The 26,792-nt window shown below is 38.5% G+C and overlaps 1 protein-coding gene and 1 long non-coding RNA gene across 6 annotated transcripts in view; both read right to left on the bottom strand.

Moving 5' to 3' along the window:
* The window catches only part of SLC25A21 (solute carrier family 25 member 21), a 277,428-nt gene that overhangs the window by 197,547 nt on the left and 53,089 nt on the right, over positions 1–26,792 (bottom strand). The window lies entirely within an intron of this gene.
* Positions 14,328–26,490, bottom strand: LOC115349286. Its single transcript, XR_003926045.2, has 3 exons — positions 26,478–26,490; positions 25,445–25,448; positions 14,328–14,448 (listed from the first exon to the last, which is right to left on the bottom strand). It is a non-coding gene; the product is annotated as an uncharacterized LOC115349286 (long non-coding RNA).

The raw sequence follows: 26,792 nt of genomic DNA, 5'->3' as shown, positions 1-26,792 counted from the left end.
TCAACAATAGCAAACTTCTCATTGCCACCAATAATAATCTGGACAGCACAGAACAGGATCAGACCCATTCCCTCTAACTGAGACTCCAGAAAATTTCCTAGATGATATGAACAATAACACATATAAATGCTTCAGCTCACAAAATACTCTGGCATCATTGTTGTCCCCTGTATAAACAAGTAAGTCTGTGGAGCAGGTACACCTCCACTTTAACCAGCTCTGGTCCATATGTTATCAGTAAGAAATTTTTATAGTGGTGTTACCTCTCTCACATCTACCCAGTAATATCAAGTCCTTCAAAAAGCTCACATATGCAACATGAGGAGTGCTGCTGAATTCAAGTGTTTAACTGTTAAGAAGGTAGATGCTCCAGCAGAGTAGACATCAGCCTAGCATTCTGGTATGGAAGATTATTTTCTTCATTGTTCATTCTTCTGTCAATAAGCTATTTCGACAACTTAAAACATGTTCTACATTTTGGAAGTACAAAACTAACCCCAAATAGACTTGACCCTTGATTTGAGCCCAATACAGCTGCCACAATACTAAGAATATTTTTCTCACAGCTAGGGTTGTCAAACACTGGAATAGGCTGCCCCGATGGGCTGTGGAACCTCTACCCCCAGAGATGAGACAACTTGACTGGACATGGCCTGAGCAGTCTGAACTAACTTTGACTCGCTTTAAGCTGGACCAGATGACCTCCAGAGGTCCCCTAGTGCTTACATGGCTGTATTATTCTAGTAATAATTGTAGCAATAATATTAACAACAAACTGAGTCTACAAGACAAAAAGCTCCCTATGAATATATACACTAAACAAGGTAAAAAAAAAAAAAATCTCGAAATTGCCTATGAATATGTACACTAAGTAAAACATCGCAAAATTTCATTTACTCCTCTGTTTAGATTTCCTATGTCTTATGAAAAGGGATCTACCATGACTATGAAACAGATACTATAATTGGAAATTCATTCCATGTCATTAAACAATTTAAATGACACATTTGAATAAGGATAAATTATTAATGAAATTTTAAAAGTTGAATTAAAATGTAAAGATTCCTTGGATATATGAAATAAATCTGACTCCTTTTCCAAAGATAAAGCTTTGAAAAATATAAATGATCTGAAAATTGTATGGAGTGAGTTTTTAAAAAAGTTTTGGTGGATATAATCAATACAAAGCCAGAAGGAAAATGCAACTAAAAGCACATTACAGCTCTGTATTCTATTATGATTACGATGACATCATTGCTAAGTAATTAGTAAAACAGTTGATTAAGAATTCTATTTTCATGACACATGTTAATAGTTAGAGAATTTTGACAGTTAATACCGATAGCTGTAGGAAAGCAAAGTATAAAACACAGTATTTATCCTAAAAGAGTTCTTCATACTGCAGAGGATAGATGCAATGGAAATAAAACAAAGATTTATTAAAAATAGCTACTGCTTATGAATTTTTCCTGAGGCCAATAAAATCTAAAGGTAGAAATGTTAAGAGCGAAGAGGGAAAGGACTAGGAGAATTAAAATCCTTAAAATCTTTAAATCATTGCAAAGTCAATAAGGCCAGTGGGGATTAAGAACATTACAAAAGTCCCAACTGTACATGTAAAATAAAAGAATGGATAAAACATATGTAAAACGTGAACATTTTTATATTAAAAAGAACAGTGTTTCAACTATTACTGCTCTGATTAGCAAACTGCTTGCTATAAGAATAGTGAAGGCTGGAAAGCATGATCTGTACAATTCACCTCACTGATTCTCAAGAAAAACATGATGTCAGGATCCTGATGGTAGGTGGTCTTTGAAAGCAATACGTTGATTTCGTATAACACAGATTCAATTTAAAGTGTATGTGGAAATAGACAACGCACATCCAAAGCACAAACCACAATATATTACCTTTGTACACAGATATGTAACAGCGCAAATTCCTCCAAATTATAGGTTAAACGGCTCCCAGAGGAAGAGCAGTCTAGCCAGCCCCACAGCAATGTAATCACGTTACAGACCCCAGAGGAAGTTAGAAGCCATCGGGACAATCGCCTTTGGACTGTACCGTACAGCCAGACACTGCTGCCAGTAGCCGATTTTCCACAAGCAAGAATCTGTTTTTGAAAACAGCTCTAATCCATTTTGCAGCAAGTACAACAGCCTAAACAGTGAGATGAAGCAGGAAACGGTCAAAGTCTAGCTGCCTTATTCACGTGGAACTGTTTCCCATATTCTCACTAATAAATACTCACCCAGTGTAGTTTTCGTTTTACTGTTTCATAGAGGATATACTGGCCCGCTATTGTATCACTTTTGAGACTGTAGGATCTGGAAATTTGTTTCTGATTGTTACTTCTTTTTCATCTTTTACTTTAGACCAGTTTGGAATTTTGCATTAAACAATGATTAGATAGAGAAATTAGTTGGCTCCCCCTCTTCCATTAGTTTAACAACCCAGGCTTGCTCGTGTTTGTTTGCCGCCTTGCATTCCCGGCAACACAACACCCCACTCCAAGCAGCAAGGGTGAAGGAGGACTCTCTACTGGTACAGTCATTCTCTGGGACACAGCAGCAGGGGACTCATCTAGCATATGGGAAGGCTGGGGACGAATCTCTTTAGGCTGGAGAGAATTCAAACCACATCTCCTACTTTTTGAGCTTGTCAATAGCAATTACACAACAAAGAGCATAGCTGTATCCTGCTCTCAGGAGAGACATTCTCAGTTTGGATCCCAGCTGGATGAAGTACTCACTGTGCAACTCTAAAACATGCATCTCAGCTGAAAAGGGGATCAAGAATCCCCCAAAATAAGGTGCTGTTTTGTACTGACTCTTCCTTCAGATATACCCAATTCTCTCCATTGACTGCCCCAGTTGCTTAACTCTCACAACTCTATGCTTTTGTGATACTTGGACACCTAATTTTTAAGTATTGTCATTCTTTAATTATAGGCATCAGGCAGGTGTTCTGGACATCCTCCTGCTAGGCTAAGGCTGAGATGCTGTTTTCCTGTCACCCCCTAACTCGATGTTGCAGCCACACAGAGCTGCTGATGCCTGGTTCCAGCTGTAGTGCATGAGAACACTGAGTCTAATGGCAGCATTTGCTAGAAGCTATGCCTTAAAGGAAGAGGGAGAGAAACAGTATTTTGTGGTAACAGCGCCACACAAAATAACCATGAACAGCACATGGCTACTTTATTCTGAGCCTATTCCTGAGTCTCAGTCTGTTCCTGAGGTAAATGTGTGCTGTAGTTAAACTTCTGGCAGTCAAATAATTAAAGAGAACTTTCAGTCCAGCCCTGACGAGCTCCTTCCAAAGATCCAGAAACTCACTTCAAAAGAAACTGCCACAGAACGTTTTCTCTAGTGGCTTTTCATTCAGCTTGGCATAGCGGCCGTCTTTTCTGTCCAATTGTTTCTCAGCTAAAAGCACATCCTTTCCTCAACTGCCAGCTTATTCATTTAGTTAAGAGACACACAGCCAACATATCACACTTTCCAACTTGCTTACAACTCAGTCTTATAACACCTTCTCCTCTCACATGGGGAATCATTACTGGGGTTCAGTATAAAGTCATATTTTCTTTAGATTTAGTCTCAGCGCGAATATTTGTCTGCTAATGCAATAATTGCCAAAGCATATTAAAAAGGGATAACTGAAAAAGTAAACATACATATGAAGTAACTGATGACGTAAAGAAGCCTAATGATTAATTCCCTTTTCAGGCACTAAATACAACATGTCTTCAATAATATACTCTCTCATATAACTTCATATATATCTACTAAAAAATATTCTTTATAATGGCCTTTCACAAAGGTGCTCAGGATGGGCCCAATGACGCCAGATGTTGAGAACTCTCAATTCCAATTAATTTTAATGAGAGCTGAAGGTATTCTGAATGTCCACCCCAGTTGCTAGTTAAGTAGTGATCTTGCAGTCACACTGGAGTTTCTGAATCCTAGTAAAATTATGCAAAAAGACATACACAGCACCAAATTGAAGTAGGTAGGGTCACTCTATTTTCAATTTACTGTTAAAAACATCCACTTTCTCTCTCTCTCAACAGGTCTGATCCTTTTCTACACATTTTCCCTCTCTGTTTTCTTCTACTGCAGTGCCCAAGGAAGAAAACAGCTACCTGACTCCTACACGCTCATGCTAAAAATCTCAAATGTTTTCCTGTGCCATTGAAGCTCCACATCATTTCAGATGCCCCACTCTCTTTGCATGATACTGTTGACTGTGATCTAAGTTTTGAGAATGTGCTGGTACTAAACAGTTGCATGTTTTTGGAGGATAAGGGAGGAATATTTCCTACTGAGCCAATTTATCTGAGATGCAATCAGTTTCCCACCCTCCCAGCAGGATTACAGAGACAGGCATATTTGGATTCAGAACACTATGAATTAGAAATCTAATATTAAAAGTAAAGTAACAGACTGTATAGTTTCTCACAAGCTGCAGTTAATACACAGCAAAAGTAGGCTAAATAGACTGTTTCCCAGAGGTAAATGAGATTTTCACCTACATTTCTATGGAAAAGGGAAATACCGAAGCCTTCAGACTGTTTCTTGCCTCTCCTACAGCTGGAAATAGTGAGAGGAACTGTAAACTGAGTTTTGAGAGGGACAGACTGAGGGCATCTGCCTCAAATTATGCTGGGAGCAACTGTTACATAGTATGCTTGTACTTAAATAGATGAATTTCTGTGCACTGCCAAGATTATAATTTCTAGTCTGCCTCAGTCTCTACCTCTATTTCTTTTGGCTCTGAGCAAGGCAGAACCAGAGATGCTATATGACTTTCCTAGAGAAATAAAAAGGGCCCAGACATACAGTCCAGTTATCTCGATTCAACTAGTTAACATGCATCAGCTGAACCATGGTAACTGCCTTTGTACCCATTCTTAGTCCTAGGAATACACGCTTGTTCGATTTATAGGCCAAACTATTGACAGAAGGCTAAACTGTAAAGCAGTAATAAAGTGTGCTTAATGTTGAGCTTTCAGAGTCTGAGCTAGAACTGAGGACCACTAGCTCCTCATTCTGCACACTGGTTTGAAGATGCACATGGAACAATACTAAGTAATACACCACACTCATATTTGCTTCTCCCAACATTCCAATATGATATTTCAAGAGTTGAATAAATACACAGTAAAGTACTCCAAAATTACTCTGTAGTAAAAAGAAGTCAACTTACTGTTTTGATTTACTGTTTGGGGTCCATCTTGCATAGACTTATTCATGTATTTAGCTTTAAAAGAATGAGTAGGCCTACCAGGGCTAGTGGGGCTACTTAAGCACATAAGACTCTCCAAAAATCACTAGACTATTTTCCTTGCACTGAATCATAGACTGGTTTGGGTTGGAAGGGACATTAAAGATCCTATAGTTCCAATCCCACTGCCATGGGCAGTGACACCTTCCACTAGACCAGGTTGCTCAAAGCCCCATTCAACCTGGCCCTGAACACTTCCAGGGATGGGGCATCCACAACCTCTCTGGGTGACCTGTTCCAGTGCCTCACCACCCTCTCAGTAAAGAATATCTTCCTTACCCTTATCTAAATCTACCCTCTTTCAGTTTAAAGCCATTATGCCTTGTCCTATCACAACATGCCCTTGTAAAAAGTCCCTCTCCAGCTTTCTTGTAGGCCCCTTTTAGGTACTGGAAGGCTGCTATAAGGTCTCCCTGGAGCCTTCTCTTTTCCAGGCTGAACAACCCCAACTCTTTCAGCCTGTCTTCATAAGAGAGCTGCTCCAGTCCTCCGATCATCTTTGTGGCCCTCCTCTGGACTTGCTCCACCAGGTCCACGTTCTTCTTACCTGGGGGCCCCGGAGCTGAACACAGTACTCCATATGCGGTCTCATGAGAGCAGAGCAGAAGGGCAGAATCACCTCCCTTAACCTGCTGGTCACGCTTCTTTTGATGCAGCCCAAGATACAGTTGGCTTTCTGGGCTGCAAGCGCGTGTTGCTGGGTCACGCTGAGCTTCTTGGAAACCAACACCCCCAAGTCCTCCTCAGGGCTGCTCTCAATCCACTCATTGCCCAGCCTGTGTTTGTGCTTGGGATTGCCTTGACCCACGTGCAGGACCTTGCACTTAGCCTTGTTGAACTTCATGAGGTTTGCATGGGCCCACCTCTCAAGCCTGTCAAGGTCCCTCTGGATGTCATCCCTTCCCTCCAGCATGTTGACCGCACCACACAGCTTGGTGTCTTCGGCAAGCTTGCTGAGGGTGCACTCAATTGCATTATCCATGTCGCCAACAAAAATGTTAAACAGTGCCAGTCCTAATACTGACCCCACTCAGCACTGCTCTCCCACTTGGACATCGAGCCATTGACCACAAGTCTTTGAGTGCAACCATCCAGCCAATTCCTTATCTACCAAGTGTTCCATCCATCAAATCCATGTCTTTCCAATTTAGAGACAAAGATGTTATGCAGGACAGTGTCAACTGCTTTGCACAAGTCCAGGTAGATGATGTCAGTTGCTCTTCCCTCATCCACCAATGCTGTAATCCCATCGTAAAAGGCCACCAGGCATGATTTGCCCTTAGTGAAGGAATGTTGGCTGTAACCAATTGCCTCCTTATTTTCCATGTGCCTTAGCATAGTTTCCAGGAGGATCCGCTCCATGATCCTGGTGACACAGAGGTGAGACTGTCTGGCCTGTAGTTCCCCAGGTCTTCCTTTTTTTCCCTTTTTAAAAATGGGGGTTATGTTTCCCCTTTTCCAGTCAGTGGGAACTTCCCTGGACTGCCATGACTTCTCAAATATGATGGATAGTAGCTTAGCAACTTCATCTGCCAGTTCCCTCAGGACCCATGGATGCATCTCATCAGGTCCCATGGACTTGTGCGCCTTCAGGTTCCTTAGATGGTCTCAAACCTGATCTTCTACAGTGGGTGGTTCTTCATTCTCCCAGTCCCTGCCTTTGCTTTCTGCATCTTGGGCGGTGTGGCTCGAGCACTTGCCAGTGGAGACTAAGGCAAAAATGTCATCGAGTACCTCAGCCTTCTCCATATGCTGGGTAACCAAGTCTCCCGTTTCCTTCCAGAGAGGGCCCACATTTTCCCTAGTCCTCCTTTTATCACTGACATACCTATAGAAGCTTTTCTTGTTACCCTTGACATCCCTGGCCAGATTTAATTCTATCAGGGCTTTAGCTTTCCTAACCTGATCTCTGGCTGCTTGGACAATTTCTCTGTATTCCTTCCAGGCTACCTGCCCTTGCTTCCACCCTCTGTAGGATCCCTTTTTGTGTTTGAGTTTATCCACTTCCACCGAGGAAGCCTTAAAACTATGTTATTTATTACATGGGGTGGAATTTATCTCATCTACCACCTTAGGCAAAAAGTCAGGCATCTAGTCTAAGGAAACAATTTCCCACTCAACCAGGATAGATAAAAGCTCCATGAGAGAACATTTGTCCCTACTTTAGATACCAATCTTAGGACAGTTTTGGACAAGATGCCTCTCAGTGTGCACTTTATTAATACAGGAAGCTTAGATAACTAGCTTAGACTAGACACTGAATTTATACATGGCTAAATTAAGAAGACCTCCAGAAACTCGAACCATGTGTGAAAACTTCAAAATGTGAAATTGGCCACTGAATATAAGGTTGTATGAATCTCTTAAGAGAGCCAGAAAAAAAGCAGTGGAGCTAAAGCAAACATAACCACCCAAAACATTCATTGGTGATGTTTTGGTTTTATTTTCTGTTTTTTAAAACAGAGCGCATATGAAGTCAGTACTTCATTAACAAGAATCATGCATACATATATACAAAGGTATCACATGCATATTCTTTTTTTAATATATATTTTTACTTCTTGTGAGAACTAGAAGTGAATACAGGTCTGCTGCTCTAGCAACATTCATCCCCCAAAAAGTATGACTAAAGCAAAATAAATTTAGATATAAAATTTCTCAGGACTTTGCTCTCACTGTAAGAAACTTGGAAGGCAAGGAGAAACAATGGCTATTTTTCCACCTAATTTTTTCTTGTTCATCAAAATTAATTGTTACCTCTTTAAGAATAAGAAACATACCATCTGCAATCTAGTTAGCATCTACAAAGTGGGTATGCATATGCTATTCTTAAACAAACAAAAATATAGTTAGTATGAAGCCAAACTGCCTGTTAAGAGACTTCACAATTTTTAGTCTATAGTCATTGCTAAAAAAAAAGGATAGGTAGAGGGATATTGAAAAGGAAAAGCATCAATACTCTTGACAGGCAATTAAGGATTCATCTGAGGGACTTCAAAGTAGCATGTAATTAGAAATTCAGTGCTATAATGCAGACAAATACAAAAGAAATTCCTGTTTCTCAAAAAAATGGTTTGGAAAATGAATGACATCCACATTTGTATTTATAGATACAAATACTTGTTAATGTAGGCACGCACGTATACACATGCACTTACATTAATTTTAATGCTGTTATCACAGCACAATACTAAGGATTAATTACAAACGTAACCTCCAAAATAAAAATCTAGAAAATATGAGAACTCTATTTTAATATGATGGGTTTGAAGTAAACATTCATTTGAGAAACTTCTTCGGAATTGAAGCATATTGAAGAACTGATATGCAACAGCAAGAAAACTGTGACCTTTATGCAGAACATTTTCTCAATCAGAATTTTTTCTTTCAGAGTCAGCAGAAAAACTTTGAGAGTAATCACAGTTTTTAATTTTTTTCCTTGCCTTCTCTCAACGTCCCATTTCTCTTCACCAGGTCTCAAGGAAAGAAGCAGGAGAGAAACAGGAACCACCCCCACAAGATATTACACTGAAAGCAAAAAGTGGTGAGGGCAGGTTTCAAAAGGTCTGTTTGTCCCCTGCTTCTGTCTTCTCCGCTCTGTTAAAAGATCCCCTAGCATATTTCAATGACAGCATAGCTGATGGGACTTTCTCCAGCAGACATGCACACCTCTCCATTTATTACTATCCTATATGTATAGAAAGGCACATAAGGAAATCAAATATTTATTTGCTCATGATTCTTTGAGAACATTTAGAAGATAAAATATAGCAAAATACATGGCATATTACCCATCTTTAAAGTGCTTGGTTTAACCTACTAATCCATTGTTCACCATAAAAACTCACTGCATCAATGTACAACAGAAGTATCATTAAAGAGCTGTTACTAGGATTTTAATTGTTAATTCTTCTAGAAGGAGGTAGACCATTAGACTACATTACAATGAAGATAATTTTTCAAGTCCTTAAGTACTAAGTGACTCTTATGCTCATGAGTATCAGACAATGATCTAGTTTAACAGTTCAGTCATCAGTCAGCTCTTGCCATGCTCCTGACAAGCTGAAGAGCTGGACTTCTCCACACTATCAAGTACTTAAATTTTGAAAGAAATCTAAATAATTACTTCTTTCTCAGAATTATCATCTCAGTCCTTTAATTCTCATCTGAGTAGGAACACACTTACAGAAATGAAAGACTTCTGTGCTGCTTTAAAAAAAGGAAAAAATAGAAGAACATTGGAATTTGGAAAAGTTAGTATTAACTAACTTTTCAACTCAAAGATAAAGTGTATTCTCAAAAAAACTACAAAAAACCCCCAAATCTATAATTAGAGAAGAAAAAACAATTCACTTATACTGATAAAGACACTACTGCTCAAGCTGTCAATCTTCCACTGCTTTCCAGTCTGGAGGACAACCAAGAAATAAGAACTGCAGGAGCTCAGTGCTTCCTTGCCTGCACCCATACCCAAGGGACCTGAATATTTAACTACAAACTACGTATCTTCCTTCTTGGCTAGGGAGCAGGCAGATGCAGATTCACACCTTGCTGGCTACAGGGCAGGTCAGAATTTGTGTGCCTTCCCTTTGCTTGTTATTGTTCTTTATTTTTTTATGCTGTAGCCTTATTCCATTTCTCTGGATACCCTGATACTACAGTAATATTATTTTAAATTAACAGGAAAACAACACCTTAAGTATTTTATTTCATTATGATTAAGTATAGGTGAACTACTATTACACAGTTAAAAAAAAATTAAAACCATACTGGCCATGAAGACTTCAATGCCAGACTTCAGCCTGCTGTGATGTGATATATGAAGGAGCTGTAAATCTCTGCCTATCTTTGGTTGGTGTCCAACTGGAAATTGATCTCCCATCATTCTTCTTTAAAGCTTGGGTATAACTCCAGAAACCTGGCCAACATTTCCTCTCTCAATAAAGTAGGATCTAAATACATCTAAAGATGTGTGAGAGCTACAGTTGAACTTATGGCAGATGCCGCATTTGCCTACTCACTGCACTACCAGTAACCAAAAATGCTACTTTGTAAAAGACCTTTGTATTCCTCAGTATTGAAAAATAGTATATAAACCCATTTTTAATATGCATGTGTATATAAAATGGATTTTGAACCTATGCAGTTTTGTTTTGGTGGGTCCCTTAACATATAAGCAGTAAAAGTTATAGGGATGTTTTATATTCCCAGTTCCTTATAGAAATGGATTGGGAAAGCTGTTTCCAATATTTTGCCAGTGTACATTTTAATAGGGAAAAATAACTGCTGATTATTATGAAACAATGAGCCACATTTCAAGTAATCCAGCCAATCAGTAGAAAGGATTTGAGGCCTTCTGGTTTATATTTGCGTGCAAACAGCTGTATTTCATTTTTTAGCCTCTTTGTTTTCCAAAGCTTTTTAACTTTTTGTCAGACAAAATCCCTGTTGTCATGGTGGCCAACACACTAGCAAAATTAGGGTGGAGGAAGGGGGAGAGTTATAGGGGATCTGAAAGCCCCCTGGTTGAAATCTGTAAAAAAAAAAAAAAAAAAACCCCAAAAAACACAACCAAACCAAAAAAAAAACCCCAAAAAACACAACAACCCCCCCCCTCAAAACAACAACAACCACCACCACCCCAAATCCCCCAAGAAAAATAAAATGAATATGTAGAATAAGAACAGTTCATCTGTAGTTAAAATATCAACTCCAGAATACATTACTTGGAATTGTAAATACTGGTTATTGTAGTGATCTCAAATCACAGCACTGAATAACTCACTGCTAAAAGATAGTATAAAAAATAGTCTATCATACAAACTTGACACCATAGAATTCCTAATTTCCTAATTTTGATAACAATTTATAACTTCCTTGGGAAACTGTTTGGATTTGTTTTAATAAAGCAGTTGGGGAAGAATGAACACTGGAAGAAGTCCAGCTGCAGTACGTGCAGTTCTTAAAAATTAAAAATAATAAAATAATTTCATGACTTTGTAATGGTTTATTGCCTCTTTTGAGATTTACTTCAAAATTTAATAAGTTTGTTGTACTATAAAAATCTGAGTAGAATTTCAGTAGGGTCAAAAAGTCTAAATCTAGCTGGCACTGCAAATTAAAATGCACTTGGTGTTCTCAGTTCAGACCTCCTGGGACAAAAGTTTATGTCAAAGAACTACTGTATACAGAGTATAATAGTGAAAGTGCCCCATATTCCATATACTTCATGCATGTGGCTTGCATGCTGGCCTGATCAAGCCTATATTTTAGTATTATGGGAAGCTTTGATCAGGAAAGATCCAAGAAATAATTGCAAGACTCAGCTGACAGCCTAAAAGAAGAACACATCAGGTTAGGCAATGGCCAGAAGTCTAAGCAGGAAGGGGCTTCATGGTACAGAAGTCATTTAGTGCATGAACACATCTGTGCTTTCAATCTCTTTTCAAAGAACAGCCACTTCTGAGAACGTGAAGAACATCCAAAAGAAAACTCCAGCATTTAAACTCAGTGGGCCAAATTCAAAGGCTTGCTCAGAACTCTGACTTCCAAACATAGCTTTCTCATGCCAAACACAGAAAGCAGTTAAAGTAACCTTTTAAATATCTTCTCTCTGATATGGCCCAAGTTGACCCTCAAATTCCATGGGATGTTTTCCTACAAACTAATCAGAAATGCAGAATGTCCTTGTTCAAAATTGTTTATGTACTATGTAAAATTGATTTTTTTCTTTAATACTAAAATTTGGTCCATCTGTTGAGAAAACAAAATATTCTAAATATATACAAAGAGTAGAACTGCTTCATTCCACTCACTATATCCTGTGGTAGATGCATTTTCATCAGTATGTTTGTCTTGCAGACAAAATGAATATCAGATGGTGGTTTTGAAAAAGGGCAGACCTAACATAAGGTGATTAGTTTCAAAAACAGATTTTTATTCTTGATAAATTATTACCAAATACAATCATCTGTTGATTGAGGATATAAAACAGATTGGTCATACCATAACCCACAGGTTAAATGAAAAACGGAAATAATAAGTTTATTTAACATAGTCTTGCATTAAGTTCCCAAGCAGTGCAAATCTAAGGCAAATAATTAGATTTCCAATTTAAAGATACACAATTGTTAACTCAGACGTTTCTTGAGGTCATCTATTTCTTTAGTGGCTATTCTATCTACATTGCATACTACATATGTACATGGACTTTTACACATGTATATAAATATATTGTTTCAACTTGTGACCAATGATTAATGTACTTTGTACAAGAAATCAACTGGAATTGCCATTGCCATTTTATTCAGTTAAAATCCATAATCTATTACATTTGCTGATTATTTGTGAGGAAATTTGAGAAAACTGCTGGCCTACAAAAAGAAATTCTAATTGAGTACTACAGAGAAAAAGAAAGTGATTCTTAAAGCAGTAGGAGTCCTGGAAGAAAAGAGCTTTGACTTACTAAAAGCAACTCATAACAATACTTGCCTAGCAGATCTTATTGAAATGGCACCACAATGAGTTATGTATGTTTCAGGAAGAAATCATACTCCCTGAAAACTACCTTCTTTTATCTTGAAGACAATTATAGCTGTACTGTGTTTAACATGAAGATGGAAAAAAGAATGTGACTGCAAGTTTCCCCAACATTCACTCGCACCTGAGTAAAAATGATGACTTTTTCTCATATTTTCATTGTATTCTATGACACATAGTCATCTAGGCAAAGTTTCCTGCATAAAAGTTCTCATTAAAATGATAAATTAAAGCCATGCATATAAGCATTCTAAGTTTAGTAGTGACAATCATACAGAATGAAATCACGGAAATTTCCCATTCTCAGAGACAGCTCTGTGACAAGGTTTTTAAATCAAAGCTAACTACTGACTAGAAGTCTTTAACTTCTTTATAGGGACCACGCTCTGTTAACTGGAATTCTTCTACCAACCAGAAAGCTTATCCACTTCTTCTGTTAAAGCTTCTAAAAATAGTATACTAAATCTATAAAAAGCTATTGTTTTGCTTCTCTCTTGGTTAGTGTGCAAAATTTTCACATATAAGAAAAGCTTCACCCTCACATATCCTCCAACTGTTAGCAGCAAGTTTACTCTTCCAACATTCAACCTAAACACACTTTTACCATACTGAAGTGGGGAAAAAATAGAGACTTTTGCATTCTTGAGTAGACAGAACTATTTAAAGTGGAAGAAACAAACACATCACTAATTTCACTTTAACATCATTCTGGGATTTTTTTAAAGCCTTCCTGAACAGTTAAGTATTTTTGGACATTGGTGCTTGTGGTGAGTTGATCCTGGCTGGATGCCAGGTGCCCACCAAAGCTGCTCCATCACTTCCCTCCTCAACTGGACAGGGGAGAGGAAATAGAATGAAAGGCTCATGGATCAAGATACATGGGGTCCCTCCCACGGGAGACAGTCCTCCACAAACTTCTCCAACATGGATCCTTCCCACGGGCTACAGTTCTTCATGAACTGCTCCAGTGTGGGTCCCTTCCACAGGGTGAAGTCCTTCAGGAGCACACTGCTCCAGCGTGGGTCCCCCGCGGGGTCACAAGTCCTGCCAGAAAACCTGCTCCAGCGTGGGCTCCTCTCTCCACAGATCCGCGGGTCCTGCCAGGAGCCTGCTTCAGCGTGGGCTTACCATGGGGTCACAGCCTCATTCGGGCACATTCACCTGCTCTGGTGTGGGGTCCTCCCTGGGCTGCAGGTGGATATCTGCTCCACCGTGGACCTCCATGGGCTGCAGGGGGACAGCCTGCCTCACCATGGTCTTCCCCACGGGCTGCAGGGGAATCTCTGCTCCAGTGGCTGGAGCACCTCCTCCCCCTCCTTCTTCACTGACCTTGGTGTCTCTGCAGGGCTGTTTCTCTCACATGTTCTCACTCCTGTCTGGCTGCAGTTTGGTTTTTTTTTTTTTTGCACAGCAACTTTTTTCTCCTCTTAAATATGTTATCACAGAGGCACTACCACTGTTGCTGATAGGCGCAGCCTTGCCCAGTGGTGGGTCTGTCTTGGAGCCAGCTGGCATTGGCTCCATGGGACACAGGGGAAGCTTCTACCACCTTCTCACAGAAGCCACCCCTGTATTCCCCCCACTACCAAAGTCTTGCTACACAAACCCAATACACTGCTGAATAAGGACAATTTCATTTTATACTTTTCATAAAGTACCTGGAAGTACCTGAGTACCTAAAGTACCACTGACATGTAAATTACAAAGAATTGTGGGTTTGTCTGTTGGTTCCCCGCCCCCCCCGCAGCCTGTAATTCTGTAGTAGGTATCAGAATTTTCTGAAATATAGCCATATATTTTGTTAATGAGACTCTCATTTACTGTTTAGAAAAGAGCTTTTTTAAAAAAAAAAATTTGTGCTATTCAAATTACCTATGATATCGTTAACTTTTCACATTTTGTTCAATGGTTTTGCTTTTTCATTGCAGACTCTTTCCAGATGGGAATTAACGGGGATCCCTAATAACTTTATCATGGTTTTTAGCCAGTGGAATCTAAACATTTCTCATACTGCCTTTTGAGTATCTTTTATTCATTCCAAGTGCTATTACTTAGGATTTGATATAATTGACTCTTAAGCCCGAGACTTCTTTGAATACCATTATTTGCTTCATAAGGCATGAGGCACACTGAAGTAAAGGGATCAGCAATCATCATTAGAACATCATTCATATGAAGTTTAATTCTCCTCCCTCCCTATCAGCCATCTTTCTTTATTCTCCTGTTGTGGCCTTCCCTCCCCTGCCATTTTTTGCATGCAAGAGGCTCCATGGTCATAAAGTAAATTGAGTGCAGGCATTCTTGTCAAATGAACAGGGGGATTGATTGGTTCACAGTCTCTTTGGTGAAGTGTATTTTTATGTATTCAAGCTTTAAGCAACACACGGGAGAGCACTTAGCTGATTATTATTGGTTTTGCAAGCTTTATATTATGCAACAGTAAAAGTAAAATTATACAATTAAATCTATGTCAGACAGGAAAGGTGGAATGAACAGCATCAAAGGGAAAACTCTAAAAAAGCAGGACTGAATGAACAGGAAAACTTTAAGTACCCAAAGTGTATATATATGTAGACATCAAACAACAGCAACTACAAGATCCCACATCAGACTTGACCAATAGGTGACTGAATTGTACCAAAAGTACTAAGAATCCATTACTACATAAGGCATACAGAAACCTGTTCCTCAAAAGTGGCAAAACATGCACTATGAAACTTATTTCATTTTGCAGAATTCACATCAAACCAACATTCTGTGGTGCAGTCCATCATTTACCATCAAATGTGTGACACGGAAACTTTCACCAGTTGCCTTATTCTTGCTTCAAAGACTGCAGTGCAACATCAAATGATTTTCAAAATACTTTTGCAGGTCTTTTCTTATCATAGTCACAGAAGGGGTTTTAAAGTGCTGTCACCTTCTATACGTCTACAGCCTCACAAGAAATGTGCACATATTCATAAAAGCCAAAAATGCAAAGTTTTGCAATGCCAATGACTGACATTTCATACCAGTCAAGTAGAAGTTCAGTAAGTATTTCTCAGCATTTACTGTTCAGAAGAACAGAGCTCCTTCACTGAAATGGATCTGCTCTGAGTCATAGTTCAGTTCCTTTTCATAGAATGTGGAAACTAGTGCATGGACTCAATTTGTAATTTTCCTGTATATTCACTAACTATTTAATAATGTCCCCAGAAACTTCCATCTTTACATGGGCATCATTAAGCAGTTCAAATAAGGATACACTGGTGTTTTCTGTTCTTCCTTTCCACCCACCCTCAAATGCCTCCTAAGTTTAGTTTTTAGGATAGTGTTAACCTTAGCCTGTAATTTTCACAGAATGTAAGTGTCACTGCTACAGAGACAAACTTAGCCATGCTTAACTCAGCAAATACATCACTTGAACACAACATTACATAGCTCCTGAGGATCATAGAGTAGCTCTGGCATGGAGTTGTCACTAAGAAACAAAGACAAATTACATCTCTCCTAACCAAACAGCTCACTATCAGTGGGCTCAGCTGTGACAACAGAAATGTTTGCCTTCTTTTCTACTGTATGTCTCAGGGCCAAGAGAACACTCATTCACCACTGTGGATGCTCCCACAAAGCAGCTCACTCTCCAACTTTTCCACTTTGAATTTTTTTTGTTGTTTTTATTTTTTTACACTCCAGAAAGCATTTGTTTAATCCATTACCTTAAGCAAGGTGAGCAACTGATAAAGTCTGCACCTGCCTCACTGATGAAGTGAGATTCTGCAGTATATTGACTAAAGATGTATAGGTTTCTCTGCCAGTGATGAAAGGATGCAATATAACTTCTCTATAAGTGGAAAAGTACAGAAATAATGTGTAACCATTTCTTACTATAGGTATTGTCAATGAAATTTTGAACAATTCTTTATTCTCTAACCTTAGTGGAGTGTGTGCACATCTCTCTGAAAAGGACATTTCTGTGAGTCTTCTAGCATCAGATCAAATGTTTTATGAGCTTTCCTGAAAAAACAAACAAACAAAACCCACCAAAAGCAAAGTCCATTTTCTTGAAAATTTCCTCTGTAGCCCCTCTGGGTTCTGAAGTGTACTGGCTTTCTTCCTTCCTAGCTCTAGGCAAAAACAGAAACTCTAAAACACAGGTATCTTGGCTAAGTAGAAACAGGACAAGATTTTTTGTTTGTTTGTTTTGGGTGTTGTTTGCACTATGAAAGATCACATACGGGAAACTAAGAAAGCAAAGAACGAACACTCAGATCCTGGCTGAGGCAACTGCAAAGTGATGAACTGCAGGCAGAAAGCATGGAAGGGGACTTCACAGCACAAGAGAAAAAAACCCCGAGTTTAGGCTTCCTCTTGGCATGCAGAAGTTAGCTGGGGGATATGCAATAGTCTTAGGCTTCAGGGGAGCCTAAGAATAACCACTAGGGGAAGATCACACTATCATTCCACCTAATGTACTTAAAAAGAGGTAAGGAGTTAGAGTTAGGGGTTTGGATCAAAACCATGGCTATTTTCTGCAGTTCATCATGTAATTAGAAAAATAAAAGCACTCAAAAAACCTCCCAACCTTGCCTATAGGACAATTGCACAAAAGCAGTAGAAAGAAGTAGGAGTCCCTATTTCACATCATCCTGTCTGTATGTATGCACAAAGAGTTCCAGAGTCAGAAGACGGCTGCTCTCTTCACTAACCAGCTCAAGGCTTTTCCTACTGAGAGCTATTTTACACTCAGAGGGATGATGGGTTTTCAGAGCTGATGGCTCAACGGCCACTTCCTTTGATTCTAGTGAAAAGACCATTTTTATCTAGGTTGAATGCATAAATAAAGATAAGAGAGACCCATTTTCAGTAGCTTGTCTTTATTTCCATTTTGCTTAAACATCAACATGTACAATTTGCTTGAGTGATGTTTGAAAGAACTGGTCTTCATAACAACAAACTAATAGGAAAATGTCTTAGCATTGTCAGGATATTCATAAATACATTGCACAACTTCAGTCTATATATGTTGTTCCTGTAATTTGATATTCAACATGGATTTATCACAACAGTGACACTGGATGCTGCGAATTTTTAACTACACGGTTAATTTCTCTTTTGAGTATTCATGTGTAACCTTTGAGCAATAGCATCAATAACACACAACAGTACTAACATAGGATGAAGACTTTCCACAAATGCCTTACTAAAAGGATAAGTACGCTATAAAGATTCTTTCCTAGAAACTTAATCCTTCAGAAAGAAATTTTTCCTGGCTTTGGAGGACATTAACCTTCCTCAAAAGCAAAAGAGATCTCCTAGCACACCCATTTATGATATTTTTAGAGCAAGCCTTTCAGCCTTTTGTGAAATACACAGGATAAGCATGGCACAATATAAGCAACAGCTTTAAGAAAACAAGACACAGAACCACCCAGAGCCTGAAAACCAGTCAATGTGATGGAAGTGAATACCTCCTTGGTGAAACCCTGGCTCCAAGACAACTACATTGTAAAATCTCTCTTCACCGAGATCAGCTACCTGCCCGCCTTTCTGGACTTCATTTTGCTCCAAACTTTCTCCCTTCATTGGGACAACAAAGTGGTGCTTTGTCTATCAAGTTAAAACCCAGCTACACTCAGTGCCACTGGAGATGGGGTGAATTGCTTGTTATACAACTGGAACACATTCATATTTCCTATACAACTAAACTCCACTGCTTAAAGTTATGATGTAGCTACCTTGATAACTTTGAGCTCCCAAACTAATATTTGCATATGATGTGTATGAGCTGAGACTAAAATTCTACTTTCTAAGAACAGGATAACATGTAGTTAATTATTGCAAAGTGTTCTGAAGACAAAAAGGCCATGCAAAAAACTGTAGTATTATTTTTCTGTGTCACAACTGCACAGATAAGCAGCCACCACAAGCAGTGCAACATTTGTAGCCCCCATTTTTTCAGACATGTTGACTTTTCTGAAGCAGGACAGTAACAGACAGAGTACAGAATTGCTGAGTGTGCTCTATGAGGAACACAAGTAATAAGGCATAGCACTATCTTTTCTAAATGGAAAAACATAACCAGGGCAGGAAATGCTATTAGTGAAGCTGTAAAAAAAATATCAACAATTTTATATGAAAGAAAGTTTTAAACTAGTTCCAAAGATGTGAGATACATTTAACAGTTTCCTTTTCTCACGTCCGCTTTTTAGACTACCATGAAAGAAAACAGACTGCAATAACAGAACTGATGCTGTAAATAAACTTATCAGAAACTTCTTGATTTTGCCAGCTGTTTAACTTTCAATCACAAATTCAGCCATTTTTCAAAATTTGCTAAAACATTCATATAGTGTAACACACAGAAAAGCCAGAGAATCAGCAATATTAGACAGTAAGAAAACTTGTGCAAAACAGGAAAAAAACCCCAAAATTATGTCTGGATTCTCCTTTCAGTAACGCATAATGCCATTATGACAGTTTCTGACAATCACTGTATTATCAATACATCACATCGGTGTTATGGTAGCCCTGTAAAACACAACAAAGACAGTGGTTGGATACAGATATGGTTAAGTCCAATTGACTTAACTGCTAGATAAGGGCTGGCATTAAGTTTCAAATTTCACAGCAATGAAACCTGGGAAGTATATGAAGCTTCAGGGTGAAACAGCAGAGATGTGCTGACCTTGTAAAATATCAACAATAAAAACAGTGACAATGTGTGTCAACCTGTGTGCCAAATATTCACAATGATGTGATTCACCACTTTAGCTGGCAAACCACCAAAGTGCAAGACAGTGACCTTACACAAGGTAATTTCCCCTCCTTTGCCACAAGAGAGAAAGGTCATCTAGAAATATGTTTAGGGCTGAATTCTACCTGCACCCTTTAGTATTTGAAACCACTTGTCATGAAAACTGGGATCAATGTAAAACCCAACAGTAGCTCCCCCACACACTGAGTGGCCATGACGGTTCAAGCATGCAATTTTACAGCAGGCAGCAAACAAGATTGGGAATTCAGGGTTAAAATCTCCAGTGAAATTTTGTCTTAAAGTAATGAAAGTTGACCAAGAGAGTAAATCACATGGATCTCCTAACAAACTGAAAACAGCTGTTTGGCCAAGTTTGTCTCTGATTTAAGTTTGGTAATTATTGCCCTACTGTGGCTCAAGGTTATTCTGTATTAGTGAAATAGGATATCATATGAAAATCATCCAACTTCTTAATTTACTGTAGCATCAAAAAATCCACTGTATAAAAATAAGCGGGAAACGTAACCTTCTAAAAACTTACCTATAAACCTTTTAAATGCCCATTTATCTACTCTTCTGACACACAATTACACAAATTACAATAAACTAGAATATCTAGTGCCAAACAAATGATATGTCACCTCTAGTCGCTCCAACTATGTTTTCACATAAATACACTGAGAAACAACTTTATAAACTCAGAGACAGTGATACAACATCTTGGCTTAACAGCCCACTCCCTGGACTACTGTGCTCTACGTTAGCATGCAGAAAAATTGCTCAGATTCTTATGAGAAAGATTCCTACACAGGAAACTTTCTTTTAAGGTCTTCTCATACCAATAGGAGCACAAGACACAAAGCTACAAAATTTAATTTTTCAAAGTTGAAAAGCTTCTTAAAGAAAGCATGGTAGACATTTGATTAATTTAAACTGAAGTCACTCAACTAATACTTGATCCTTCATTAATTCCAAAGTATCCTGTAGTTTCATTAGTTGCTTCTATTGCACCTATTCTAGGTGTCTTTATTGCCTAAGAAACATGAATCAATAATCTATGTTAATAATGTAATTACTACAGTATTATGGGTCTGCCTGTTGGACATCAAACAGTGTACAAGTTCATGAAAGTGTTTAATTGGCTGGAGCATCATTTTTAATGCCTAAAAAGTGAAGAAACACCATGTGTGTTCTATGAGCAGCGTACTAGGATTTCTGTTCTGGAAATTCAACAAAAAAATTGGCTCTCCCTCACACACAGGCTGCAATTTTTGAGTCAGTACCAATTACTGTACATTTCTAGACAACCTTTAATTCTAAAAATGTAAGTGTAACAAATATTTCATTAAACAATAATACGATCCTAGTAAATTATTACAAATGAAAGTGCTTATTCTTTCTGAATCTTTCTTTCAAGATCAACTGGAAGTCTCAAATCAAATGATTCAGGTGATTTAAGGTCAGCTCCAAGTAAACACTGAACTCAGCTTAGTACATTATAAGAGGAATAATTTCACTTGGAGAGTGAGTTATCACAGATTAATTGCAAACAGGCATTTCAAGAGTATCCTTACTTTATCCAGCACACCATCCTCTTTGTTTCCCACTTTCTCAGTTGAGATATGCGCAAATTAAACCTTTGCCAAAACAAAATGTGTGTATATACATTCTAAAAATGTGATAATTACTAAGTATATTACTGAGTATATGCCACAAAAATAACATTTTTAAAATGCCACAGTGGTAATAAATTTTTTTATGTCAACAAAGATCGGACAGACTCAAGCAGGAATAGTAGTAAACTGACTGTTTACTCTTAAAAATAGAGTGGGCTCTATGCAGGTCTTTCTGAATACGTAACACAAAATAGGCGGACATCAGTCTGAAATCCCTTCTGCATATCCTTTGCCAAGGAGCAATTTCCATATTGACATTGTTTAAATACTTATACAACAGAAGCCAATAAAGGCACTTCGGCTATGAAAAGCATCAAGACACACACCCAGCCAAAGACCCCCTGAGCAGCATTGCAGAAGAAACCAATTGGAAGCAAGCCCCCACTGTTTTTAATAAAGGGCCCCATAAGAAAAGCAGCTAAACTGAAAGAGAAAGAAATAAAGGGCACAATAATTCAAATTTACCTTCTGATCTCAAGATACTTTATACTTAAAGCAACATCAGAGATAACTCCACCAGCTAACTACCAGTCAGAGTACTGTGAGCTCCAGCCTTGTCCCTTGCAGAATGATGGGAAGCAGATGACCTAAAAACAAGCTCTACTGGCTTATGTGGCTTCAGCAATTTTCCCTGCACATTTTCAGGCACCCCTTAGAAGCATTTTTCTAGCTGCTTCACAGTCTGAACGCAGTCCAAACCCATCCAGCTTAGCGGTTTGGCTTTACTAGAAAATACAGGGTAGGCCCAAAGAAATCTTTGGGCACTACAAGTCATTCTTCAGCTCCAGCATCTAATGTAAACTGCCATATCACCTAGTGCTTAACACATTTTACGCACACACTCAGGATCCATGAATGACATCAAGTACTGTCATAGCTAAAACCAATTATCAATTATGTATTAATACTGTTTTCTTCCTGCACTTCAGTTCATTGAAGTGTGTAACAAACATTTCTTCAAAGAGGATACACATGGAAGAGGGTGAAAATTAAGGATTTAAGGATTAAATTAATCCTTATCATTAAGCAGACTGAGACAGGCTTACTAGTGACAGAAGTCTTTCATTGGCATTTAAATTCAATAAAGTTGGCTTAATTTAACATATTGACTGTTGATTTCCATGAAAAATATAAAGTAACTAGCAGAGGATATAAGCTCCTAAAATAAGACTTGGGACAACTTTATGCACACATTTCAAAACCGCTCTATTCAGGAGTTGCCTAACCTTGAAGGCAACTCTCTAAGCTTAATGTTCCATAAGCTCTTGGTGATGCTTCTGAGCCCATCAAGATCTGCCTTTCATAGCTAAATTAATTCCTGCTTAAGCCTCTTCAGGTTTCAAAACTTAAGTAGAGCAACACACAAGCCACATGAGGGGCCCAATCCAATATGCAAACCCACAACATACTTGACATGCACACGCAGACCAGGACCTTGTGAAAACATGTCTGTGAACACTTATAAAACAGCCTTAACAAAGAAGGTATTGGTAGTGCTCAGCCTCAGTCACTTTTTTTATGGGAAACCATAGAGAACTTAGGATTGAAATCTTTCCTCAATCCAGAAGGGGTTCAACACCTTCTACCTGACAGAAGCAGGTACAGGCTAGCTTCAGTCTGATGTTGCCTTTCAGTAGTGCTGGAGAGTGTCATTGTGCAGAAAGAGCAAAATGCACAGCATCAGAAATAGACTATAAAAGATAAAGCATGCCTTCATTGCTTAAAATTTCAGACTTGCCTAAAAGTAGAGTTCTATGTTCTGGTATGGAAGGCATCAATCCAGGGTGTTTCACTTCCTGAGAAGTGATCTAGCCACCTTTGGATCTGGTCTCCATGCAGGAATGTAGAAAAGGTCTTTAGCATGACCATCCTACGTTATTTAATACAAAGTTCCACTGTGTAATTCTGTATCCTGCAGGGGAATACATAGTCTTGAATATTCTTTGGAACAGTTCTACAAGGCAACCATAAGGACTGCTGTAATATCAAAGTAACCACCTCTGCTGAAACATGATAAAATTGACTGTTTCTCAACAATGGCTATCATAGGGCAGAGGATCCAACGCAAACTGTTCAATTACAGACAACAGCTAGATCCTTCCCTTTTTAACTCTGGCATACACGGTGTATGTAACAAGAACATGCTTTTTGCAATTATACATATCTCAACTCTGTGTTCTTTTTTTTACAAAAACAACCAAAAACAAAACAGTAAAAAAAGCTTTGGTTTGGATACCCATTAAATGGATATTGTTTCTCCTCAAAAATATCTGACAGAAGTTGCAACTTCTAATGATATTAACAGCAATAAAGTAAACCGTTAGTTCTTCAAAACATGTATTACATGTCTTTTCCTCAAGGAAACCATTTCATGCAGAAAGAGTCATGAATTAGTTCCCTAGAATGCTTCTATTCAAACACTGAACAAAGAAAATAAATCAGAGATGCAGGAACAGTTATTTTAATCCCTGACAACATTCAGTTGACATATTTTGTGGTGTTCTGTTTGCACGGTGTTTTTCATTGAGATCAATGATGTTTTCCTCTTAATTGAATTATGCTTTCACATACTGACACACAAACTTAAAGATGAGCTCATCCACCACCAAAATGCCCCTGCAGTCAGAATGCAATTAGTCTTACAATAAGTACTTTGAAATCTCATATGACAAATTCTTAAAGTGGTTACGAGATGCAGCAATATATGACCTTTATTGTTAATATTTTGTATGCACTGCAATCCAGCTTCTTTCTTGTACCTATACTAGAGACAGCCATCATAAAAATAGAGTACCATCTACTACAGTGAACGGAAACAAGTATTTGATTCCTCTGCCATTTTGTCATCCACACTATAGAACTCCTCCCCTTCATGACACATCTGGAACAGTGATCTGCACTACAATGTTTCCAAAGCTTCTTTTTGTAATAGGATCCAGAGTAGAGGTGAGTTCTGTGAAACTTCAGAGTTAGCAAGACCTGTTCTAAATTTCAATTTGACATCTACAGAAGACGACTCAAAAGGGGGTATAAATCTTGGGCTACTTTACTAAAAATGCTACATTGCTGTCAGTATCTCAGCATGTGGCTATCAGCAGTGACAGTATGTAAGTGCCCTTACACATACTGCAAGTCATTGCCCAGCTGTACAGCAGCTGGCTTCAACTAAGCCCAGTAAAGGTCAAGGGTGACATGAATCCTCAAAGTACTGCTGGCTTGTTGTGTTTATCTTTGATGGCCAAAGAGTGCAAATGCCAAAAAAAGAAAACACTCTTTCCTTCACCTTGGATTTCTTAAATGATTTAATGTCTTTGTCTCCTATGAGAAGCAGTTCAAAACATGACACTTGTATCTGCAGACTGGTCACTGGATGCCATTGTGCATGAAGCAGCGAGAGCAGAAGCTGTTAACCAGTCAGATTTCAGTAGCCTACCTTGACAAGGAGATGGAATTATCGACAAAGATGTTTGCTGACCTAGGAATCTCAATGGCTTCTCAAATAACATTCTATTGATAGGTACATGACTTCTAATTTGCAAAAGTCAAAGGGCTGGGATTTAGCCAATTTTCAATCTTTCACACGCAACAGGAATTGTTCTGTTCTGAATTTGTATAGCAACATAATGCTGGAACAGAAACGGCCAAAGAAAGGAACTATCATGTTGATTCAGTTGTGGATTGAGCTAGTCAAGTAGCCTGCACCACCATTCACAGTGTTACATAAAACTGAAGAATTTAAGAAAATTTCTATACCAATTACAATTTTATGCTTAGTATGCTCCCAGCAGAGAAAAGTGAAAACATAACACTCCACAAAAGCACACTATATACTTTACTACACAAATCTAATGGTACAGACAAATAAGAGTCAGGTATACTGAAAAATTAAAGCCAGACATGCCCACAAAACTTGTTACCATTATAAGATACCGTTAAGGTAGGTACTTCTCACTATACTTTGTTTTGATTCTCTGTTGGCGTAAGAGACTTCATAAACTTCTGATAGTTTTGCCATTTAAAATCTAACCCTCTTTTGATACAGTATTTGGAATATAAACATGGTAAATGTGTACAGAAGTAAACAACCTGATGCATAATGAAAATACATAGAGCTCAGGGAAGAAATTAGGTGTACTGATTAGCTATAAAAGCATGAACTCCGGCCAGTTCTGCTCAATAGAACTCAACACTCAGGTACTGCTCTTGATAACTCACATGGCTGTGCCACAAGATGAGGCTAGTCTCGCCTGCTTGGGCCTTTCACTTCATCGCCCTCTGTCTACACCCTCTTTTCCCTCTCCCAATCCACTTTCACTTTCATTTTGTTTCTGAAGTGCTCATTCACGTGTTCTGGTAAAGGTCAGCAAAACTATTTTCTGTTCTGAGAATCACTCTGGTAGCAAGAGAGGGGAAAAAAAAACCAACAAAAAAAGGCATTTCCCATTGCATATGATGGTCCTAACCACTCACCAGCAACCACCTGCTTGCTGTGACCTCAGAATTCCACAGTCTTTGCTGCACAGGAAGCTTTACCAAGGGACAGGAAGGTTCTCATCCCATCTAGCCCACAGCCTCATGGTCAGAGGATAGGCTGTGGTTAATCTGGGTCTGAAACCTCTCAAACTGATCTTCCAGAAGACAGTAGGCATGAGTCCTCGTGACTTCAGCTGGACTACTCGCACCAGCTTCTCACTAGTGGGCAAAAAAGTTCCACTGTTTGGCTTTAAAAAAAAAAAAATAAAAAAATCTGGATTATCACAAGCAGGAGCTAAACAGGTTGCCACCAGCACTTCCTCAGATGCATGGATACAGCTGGTCTCTGGTAATGATTTTGTGCTTTGCATCTTGAATAATGAATCCTGTTCGCGTGTTCTGTATTTACTAGTAGAGCTAGACACCTATCTTCATTATCGAATCTAGGTTGTTTAATTTAATTGTAATGGAAAGCTTAAGGTCAGCTTATATTTAAAACTGTTCACATTTCAGAAATGCCCCCATGGGCATTTAAAATCCATGGATTTAAAGATAAGAAAATCAAGATGTTCTTAGTGCCAGGTAAACGTAGTACAGATGATGCAAAGTACCATAGAGTTCAGCAATATTCTTGGACTTCAGAGTAAATTCAGATCATTTTGTATTATACTGGTAGGTGATTAGATAAAATACATACACATACAAAAACAAGGATACGCACACCTACATATTCACAAACAGTTCCGGAATGTCCAGACTGCCTTGTTTTGGGCTCAGTTCTATTCAAACTCACATGTATAATAAAGGATTTTAAAAAAAAAAAACAAACCAAAACAAACAAAAAAAACCCCAAAAAGAAAACTCAACATTTTTCACAATATACTTTTTACATGGCCAATTGAACTTCTATTTCAATAGAGGCATTCACATCACCATAGGCTGTAATGACACTGAACAGTGCTTATTAAAATATTCTCACTGAAATCAGGTAGGGCCAGAATGACAAACAATTACTTCTAGATGGGAGCTACTCACATAAATAGTCCCATGGAACTCAGCAAGTCAACGATTTT

Source organism: Aquila chrysaetos, chromosome 2 (assembly GCF_900496995.4).
Source record: "Aquila chrysaetos chrysaetos chromosome 2, bAquChr1.4, whole genome shotgun sequence".
Taxonomy (NCBI): Eukaryota; Metazoa; Chordata; class Aves; order Accipitriformes; family Accipitridae; genus Aquila; species Aquila chrysaetos.
Note: the sequence above shows the minus strand (reverse complement) of the source record. Positions and strands in the feature narration are given on the sequence as shown.